Source organism: Haemorhous mexicanus, chromosome 13 (genome assembly GCF_027477595.1).
Source record: "Haemorhous mexicanus isolate bHaeMex1 chromosome 13, bHaeMex1.pri, whole genome shotgun sequence".
NCBI lineage: Eukaryota > Metazoa > Chordata > Aves > Passeriformes > Fringillidae > Haemorhous > Haemorhous mexicanus.
The window spans coordinates 8,818,390-8,827,376 of NC_082353.1; the positions used below are offsets into that span (position 1 = coordinate 8,818,390).

The following is an 8,987-nucleotide window of genomic DNA, read 5'->3' on the forward strand; positions in this document are numbered from 1 at the left end:
ATAACAACTCACCAGGTACCTAAAAATAAAGCTACCAGAAATGCCAATTTATACATTGCAGAAAATACTGGCATGGCACAAACTGTCATATACTAACAGTACCACCACTCAGCATAAAAAGAGTAACTTTTCAGCACACATTTTCTTAGAGCACATTAATTCTATAAATTTCAATTCATTAAGTAAATAAATTTGAGATATAGGCATATAAGTTGAAATTAATACAACTATCTTAGTGACATAGTTTAGGGTTTTGTCTAAAATAGGCAAATTATGCACAAACAATACAGGTAATTTTTTTCTGAATGAGCTACTGATATATGTTCTACAAATTCTGCTTCAGTATTTTTAAATGTTTCCTAAAAGATAGATGGACTACTGCAAAGTCATCCTAGTCATAAAAACAACCTTTCTATGCAATCTCAATTATTTAAACCAGCAAGAGCTAATTATAGAATGATGCTTCACAGAACTTTATTCCTCATCTATCATTATGTATTTTCATCAAGTATGATTGCTAATTTTACTGTAAGTAGTAAAAAAGTTCTTTCATGTAGTATAATTTAAGATGACCATATTTTTCAGCAAATGAAATGACATGTTGTCAATGAAATTTAAGCAACCTCAGGAGTACCATAGAGTTTTGACTAAATAATGATCAGATGAAAAATTAGTTGGTTAAGTCTTACAAGTATGTCCACACATTGGAGTTAAGTCTGCACTGAAATGCTACATAAACATATACTTCTTTAGGTTTTTGTTGTGTTGGTTATTTTGGGTTGTTTTTTTTTCCCCCACATAGTGAGTGTTTTTCATTTAGAGATTATATCATGAACAGATGTAGGATAATGTTAATAGTCCCTTCTGGAAACATTAATCACGAGGTTTTACTTATTATTTGGTGTCAGCATTTAAAAGTTAAAGCATTTCCAGAACTGTCACCATTGAAATATTCCTTTTGCTTAAAGCTAAATTACAAAATAGTAATTTATTTTACAGTCCCAGCATCTTTTTTAAAACATATATGAGAGAGAAAATGGCAGGCAATGCCTTGTTCTCATAGCAACAGTATAGACTGACAGTAGTAAGTACGTTTCAACTTTAGGAAGAGGACTGAAAACTCAACTCTACCTATTTTTAAATGTTTGAGCAACTTTAAGTCTCCACAAAAGAGATACTGGTTGTCAGTATGACACTAACATGAAGTGAACTTCAGAAGTGAACTTTCCATTCCCTGCTCACTGAGCAAATACTAACCAGAACCAAAATAAAAGCAGACTAAGGTCTTTTTACCAAAGAGATCTTAACCTCTCTTCCATATACATTCTCACACACAGAATATTATGCAGGTGAAGCAAGCTGCTACTACTTCAAAGTACTTGAAAATATATCTGCAGAGTGTTCCACTATATCCAAAACACTTAAAGTAATCAAAACAAGCCCATGTCCTCTACATTCCCAGGAAAGGACCTTACTGGTTACTTCAATGTCCTGGAACTCAAGAACTCTGCAGCAACTTCCAGTTGAAGATTTGCTATGTACCCACCTTGGACAGGTTCAGCAAAGAGCTTACATGCACTTTTGCACTTGGGCTATTGGGGGGAAAAAAAGTATAAATCCAAGTCTGTCCTTAAAGCATCCGTGAAATTTAATCAAACACAGCAGCACAGTCTCACCACACCATCCCCAAAATCATCCTCCATTCACATTTGACCACAGCAAAAATTAATTGCTTCACATGAGATTTACCTGAGGTTTTAAAGTAAGCAGATAAAAGACTATTCCCTTCTTTAAGCAGTGCTATATATAACATCTTTCATCACCTCTTCCCTTTTGGAATGGATGAACATCAAACAAATTCCTTCTGAAGATGCTCATCTCTCTCCACTAGCTCTAAAATTGAACCAGCTTCAACTAAGGACCAAGTTTTTAAAGTGTCCTAGGGATATGAAGTGAATCCTAAAGAACATTCAGGTATTCTCACATCTTTAGTTCTGAAATTTCAGTCTCAATCCTCCTCTAATTGCCCTAACCATTGCAGTTTATCTTGTCTGGTATCCCTGGAGACCAATAGCAAAGGGCTAAAGTAAAGATGGAAGAGCTTTGGCCTCTATGTTTACTAAAAGAGACTGCATCTTGCAGTCAGTACTGAAAAGGGGCTTAAACCTGCTCCCTGATTCTCCAGTTTCCACAGTATAATTTTCAAAAATGTCCATGTGAAAATGCAAGCACGTGCACTAAGGATTATTTTGACACATGGTATCCATCATTTGGATTTACTCGTTTTCCAAAATAAACTGTTTTGTCAGTTTTCCTGTGCATGTGAATTTTTGAGTAAAGGCAATGTGTAATGTTACAAGACACATTCATGTGCTGACCTTTCACAAAACCAAGATTTGCAGTAAAGCTAGGGCGGTGGGAAGTTTTCATTTTGGCCACAAGACCAACACACAAAGATTTGAAAAGAGAAGCTGAATGGCCCTAGCTTGTGGCCTAATTCTGCTTCCTCACACCAACGATCTCATTGGGGATGTAGCATCAATAAAAGTTACTTGTATGAAAAAAATCACCATATAAGTAGATCCCTTCAGAAAATTTATCTGAATATGACATGCACTAAACAGGCCTCTGCAAGTAACAGTAAATACATTACAGTAACTAAATAACTACTGGTTACTTCCAGAGGCTTTATGTTCCTTTAGTTTGTCATGTGTATTCCTGTAGTACAGTCATTGAACCAGGTTTTGTGTCCTTATTTCTATAACCACAGTTTAACCCATACTTTTAGAAAACATCACTTATTACTTCCCATCCTCAGGGTACTTACACATGCTCAGTTTATTAACAGACCAATATCTTCCTTACTTGACAAGATTTTTTTTTTAAGTTTTATCTTTTCCGTTAAATACCAGCTGGATTTGACTGTATTTAGAAACTAAAACTCCAGCCTTTATATATAATGACCCAACCTCTACGGGACTGTGAAACCTGGCCAGGAAAAGACAAGTTACCAACTCAAATCACCTGAAGTTGCAGCTCCACTACAGAGCATTGTAGAACAATTCCCCATTTCTCTTGAGTCTCCCTTTTGGAAAAGGGAGACTGCACACTTCTTCAAGTGAATTTACATGGGATCATTCTGGTAGGACCAAACCATGGCTCATATTCTCACACAAAGGCTTTTCAGCTCTCATGCATGTAGTCTCATAAATTGACCTGTGTTTGAAAGAGCTCATAAAACAGTCACAGTGAGTGAGAAGCCTTGAAATAAGAATCTTACAGTCCTTGTCACGTGGCCTGGAGCTGCACTCATCCTCCTCTAGGAAGCACTGCGGCTGCATGACCTGAGCTGTGCAGGGCCAGCACTACTGGATCTTTTCACTAATTCCATGCCTTCTTGCAGCTTCCAACTCCAATTACTTTGGAAGGTGTAAAGGAATATTTCTCCTCCCTGACTCAATGCTTGCAACAGCCTTGTATAAAAATCCACATATTCAAAAATCCAGACATCATGAAATAATACACTTTTCATCCCCTTGAAGCACTGCTCCTACCTTAAAGAATACCCACTAAAAGCACTTTTGTAACAGGGAATATCTGTTTATCTTCTGTGAGTATCTGCATAAAAAAAATACTGCAACAATCCTTAAACTGCATAACCAGCCTCTGGAGAAGAAAGAAGTTAATTCTGGAAGGGCACAGAACCTCAGTGTGCCCGTCAGGGACCTCTGACTTTGTACCTATTGTGTTACATGAGCCAGGGATGGGGGTCAGTGTTTGCAGTTTCTGCCAGAGTCCCCAAAGTAATCTTCAGTTAAAAGGTTAAATGCTGGTACTTGTCAAATGTGAAGACATACAGTGCTATAACAATACGAAATAGCTTCCTTACAATTAAATTAATTTCATCAGGTATTTAGATGGGGGTTGCAAATACTATGCCTTTGGGTAACTTGAAGAAATAGCTAAATGAAGTGCAACCATTTTCTGTCATGATTGTGTCTCAATACAAGAATACAAGGCTGGCATTCAAATTCTTTGAACTGAATGATTCAAATACATGTAGGTCCAACAAACATTTGTATACTTTTTTATTTCCGTTATTAAATGTTTTTGTTAAATTAGCCATGTTGTTAAGAAAATTACATTTTTAGTTTCACTACTAGTCTGTTATTTCCCTCTAAATATTTAAACTTGAAATAAATGAAGAAATGGTAATGCTTCCAGATAATCACCAAAAACTAAAAAAACCAGACTGACTGAAAAGAGGCAGTACTAAATAAATTACACCCTCCTAGCTTAACCTCCCACTAATCAAACTATTAAATAGTATCATTATTTCTCTTTTATAGGTCCATAGAAATAGAACACACCTGACACAAGTAAAACACAGTAAGTAACAGATGACTTCTGGGAACCGAAGGCTCACTTTTAGCCACCACAAACTCAAGACAAGACATCTATAAGCTTCAAGACATATATGACTGAGCCTCTAATTCTAATTTGTAGCCTCTAATTCTAATTAGTATCTAATTTGATTGAGGAGTGAGAATTATGAAAAATTTGAAAGTATATTTAGCCAGAATTTCTAAGCAGTCTGGACCTCTAGTTATGGCTCTGAACTAACAAGGCGTTCCTAAATTTCCTTAGTTCTAATACTGTTGCAAGCACTTCTACATGTCTCCTCCTTCTCAGGTGTAAAGGGACAATAATGATGCGTACCCTAATTTGAAATGATAGACATCTCTTGAAAACAATTCACAGCTACTTTTAATTGAATTAATTTTCAAATCTGGTAAGTAAAATAATACTTTCAAATGCTGCTCCTGATACATTAGGAGGCCAGTGCAAAGATCCTGTGCCTGGATCACGGTCTGAAGTGTTGCAGGATTTTAAAAATGTATGCAATTAAATCTTTGACTCAGCAAAGTCTTACAAATCTTACAAATTATGTAAATAATGGGATTATCCTTGTGCTTAAAATTATGCATATACACAACTTCTGTGTTTAAATGCAGAAGTTCAGCTTGGCTGCAAGAAACATACTACACATAAAAACAATGCAAGACTAAATCTCAATTTTCCTGTGCAGATGTAGGTGACACCCCCACCCTCCAGCCTTGTAACTTGTCCTTCATACATCAGCTGGTGTGTTTATTTTTGCTATATATGATGTGACTAGCAGAACTTAAGCAATGAAAACTTCTTAATCAAGTGAAGATCTTTTGAAGAAAAAAAAGGACCTGCTTCACTTTTCAGAATACAAGGTCAAGAGTTATATACACACGTTTAGAGTCCAGTTTCATTTAGGTAAGTTTACAACTAAGAAAAGGAAACATTTCCTCATATAACTTGTGAGTGAGAGTCACTGATATAAATAGTGTTTTGGCAGTAACAAAAAGAGAACTAGATAAGTATATTACCATTAATAATCTATGCCCTTATGCAGATTATAGCACTGTATCAGATCACACAGCCCACATGAATAAATCAGAAAGAACTTAATTCCAGCTGCTGCACTGCTGGAATTCCATTACTCTTACCCCAGAACAAAGCATTGCAGAAATGTGTCTGTATGCACTTGCCTACCATCACAGCATCAAGGTTTTCAACCAGTAGATACATGGGCAGCCCTGTATTTGATATTTCAGTACATAGAACATGGAATCAGAAATATCAGTTGTCCCTCCAGCCTCACCCTGTAAGACGGGGGTGCAGTAAAGACTAACAATAGCTTAGAGTGAAACACATACATTGCTATGGTGTAAGAGAGGTGGAAAGAAAAAAAAATAGTGAAAAGCAGAGATTTTTTTTTATTTTTAGTTTTAGCTCAGTTCACCTCAATTTTAACAACTCAGTAAAGGGCATTATCTTACATTTAGTGCAGAACAAAGAGGCAAGACTGAAGAGTCCTACCTCTGCACAGCACCTCCCCTTGGGACATAGCCTTCTCAAAATCTCAGAGCTCTTTCTTTGTACTCCTGGGAAATGCCCTGGGGAACCATGGGATATATGGTCTCGACTTCAAAGCGCTATCAGCGTTTCTTAGTAGTGGAAATGAGAAATTAGTTGTTTCTACACACTAAAGTATGAATAGGAAAATATGGAGAAAGGAAAACCTACATTTTTGTTCCATGTTTGTTATCTATTTCTTTATTTCACTTTAATTTTTCTCTATAGAGACAGACTATTATTTGTTTTCCACTTTTTAGGTTTGGCGAGAGAAATATAATCGGTTTACCTGTGGCTTTGAAGACAAACAAGTCATGGGAGAAGGAAGGAATGAAGCAATGAAGCACGTCAGCAGAGCAGGTGATACCTGAAACCCGAAGGAGACAGGGCAGAGAAGCTGCCCGCATAGGTTCATCAGTGCAAGGCACAGCTGCAGACCAAACACTGCTCTGCCTTTAAAACAATGAAAGGAAACAAGTCACAACTATAGGCAGCCTTTTCCATTCTGCCTCTATTACCTATCTATGCCCAAGATAACTTTCCTTAAGCAAAACCAAAAATCACAGTTAGGTTTGTTTCTCCCTTCCACCAGAACATCTTGCATTCCCCACTACTGCCACTACACAGCCACAGTATCTCTGCTTCCTTCCAGCTTCAAATTTCCTTCCAGGATGATGACCCTGTGTCAGCCATGGGCACATCCTTCAGCACTTGCCCAGGGAGGGCACACTCTAAACACCACTAACTGCCTGACTTCACTTGGCCTTCACTTCTCTACCTGTAGCTGCATCATGGATTTCCTCTTATGGCAGAGCCTGAGGAGTGACAAAGGCAGTTAACCCAGCATACATTACAGACTGTGGGTTCCCTTTGATTTGTACCTAATTTTTCATCCAACTGTTCTTAAGCATAAGAACAACACCAGCAGTTGCCAAACTGAAGAGAAATCTGTTTCCTTATATTGTTTTGTAAGATGATTCCAAAACAAGAGAGAACCACCTATGTCCAGAGAAAAGGCTAGGTAAAGAAGAAAGTAAATATGAGAAATTGAGGAAAAGTGGAAAAATATGAACTGTTTAATCTCTAGGCATTGGGAGTTTGGGCCAGATGAGAAAGAGAGGGAGAGGGGGAGAGACAGAGAAGCTGGAACCTAGAAAAGAATGACCAGTTTAGCAACAATATTTGACAAGACCAAAAACCAGACGGGGGGGAAAAGACCCACACCACCCCAAAAATACTTTTTTGTCTCAGTAAGGTCTCAGTAAGGCTGTCTTTTGAGCTTAGTCAGGAAATTCAGAATGCTATGGATCAGATTTAGAGCTTTTGGATTAAAATAGTTTTATTGGAGTTAAGAGCAGAGTCAGCTTCTTAGCTCAGAAGGAAATTTTCAACCAGGAAATTTGTAATTGCAACCTTCAGTACCAGTCACGAGGAGGAGTTGGGATTGTTTTCATTTTTTTTAACTGCACAGGAAGTCAATTAAAGGAAGGGCTGACTACTCCATATGGGTGAAACCAGTAGGATGCATCAGCCCTAACACAGCCATGGCCTGTTTTGTTCAAAACCACTAACACAGAAGCCACAGGTAATGATGAGGTCACGTTCAAAATTGCTACATTCTTTATCACCTTTTCATGTCATAGGATTACTGAACTAGAAAATTTTATGAGCTAGGCTATAATTGCTTTATCAAGCCGTGACAAATAATCCAGTTATTTGCATGTTTCATATAGATGGCTGCAGCTTTCTCATTAAGATACAATCAACTTGTGTTAATTTAAAAATAAGTTTTAAAGTTATAACCAGTTTTAGCAAATCCTCCCTCTATTTTCACATGTATAGATTCCACTCACCTATTTTGTCAGGTTCAGATAATTTAGTTCCATATCCACTCAAACTTGATTCGTTCTGAGAAGCCTAAGCAACTATATATTTAGCTCTCTGGTTTTATTTTGTCAGCACCTATGCTACTTACTTTTAATCCTTCTACTGCACTGTCCATTTTCCTAAAGAACTGAAATTCAGTGATTTTACCATTACCTTTAAGCACCAAAGAAATGATGCTATTAAACCCAAAAGAAGATGAAATACAGCTTTAGGGAAATCAGCAATATCAGATTTTAACTCAACATGAGAAATTATGCGGGTCTGGTCTTTGCACCTTGACAAATAAATAGTAGAAATAGAGGATGTAAAGAGAGAGCAGCTAATAGTTTGCAGCAGCTGACTTACAAGCAGAGACCAAAAAGTCTAGGATTTATCAATCTGGACAGAAGATCAAGGGGAAATACAATCAGGATTCCCAAAATTACGGAAGAACTGTGAAAAATTAATGTAGAGATTTTATCCACAAAATCCCTGCTATTTTCAGGCCATTAGGAGGCACTAAATGAACTCTTAATACAAAACAGATAAAGTACTTAGTGGGCAATACAATTCCTGACCTTGCCACCACAGGAGATGGTAAGGTCAGAGTGTAGGTTCAGAAAGGGATTATACAAATTCATGGACAATAGGTCTGTAAGTAGATAATATCCAACAATTACTGGTAGGCTGCACACCAAATATAACAGCTGCAGGTGTGGGGGAGTGCAAGGAGAACACACCACATCAAATGTCTTGGCTCCTGTGCACTCACTATAGTGTCTCCTGTGTCAAGGGCTAGAGCCACAGAGCTCCTGTGACACCATTTCTCCTTACTTAGATGACCTTAAGAAACAGTCATTTGATGTAACTATTCACTAAGGAAATGTTATATTACCTGTTTGCCAAAAACTTCAAGACAGCTGCACAAAGGTCAGATTGTTTGTGAAACACGCAGTCAGATTAAGATGGTAGTCAGAATGCACCAACCTGCATTACATGTACAAGGGAAGCACAGAAATTTAAAAAAACCCAGTGTTTATGCATTTCATTTGGAGGATCTGATCAATGGTGTTACTCATTTATCTGGACTACAGTGCATTGGTAAATGTACAGAGAGTTTTTCACAATTCAAGAATTGTCCCAGCTGCAGAAGCTGTAGAAAATAAGTGCTT

The 8,987-nt window shown here is 37.3% G+C and overlaps 1 long non-coding RNA gene across 1 annotated transcript in view; it reads right to left on the reverse strand.

Moving 5' to 3' along the window:
- LOC132333300 (uncharacterized) overlaps positions 1–5,966 on the reverse strand; it is an 84,037-nt gene extending 78,071 nt beyond the window's left edge. Inside the window, exon 1 of the long non-coding RNA XR_009488121.1 lies at positions 5,914–5,966. This is a non-coding gene — a long non-coding RNA (uncharacterized LOC132333300). The remainder of the gene's footprint in view (positions 1–5,913) is intronic.
- Between the last annotated feature and the right edge of the window lie 3,021 nt (positions 5,967–8,987).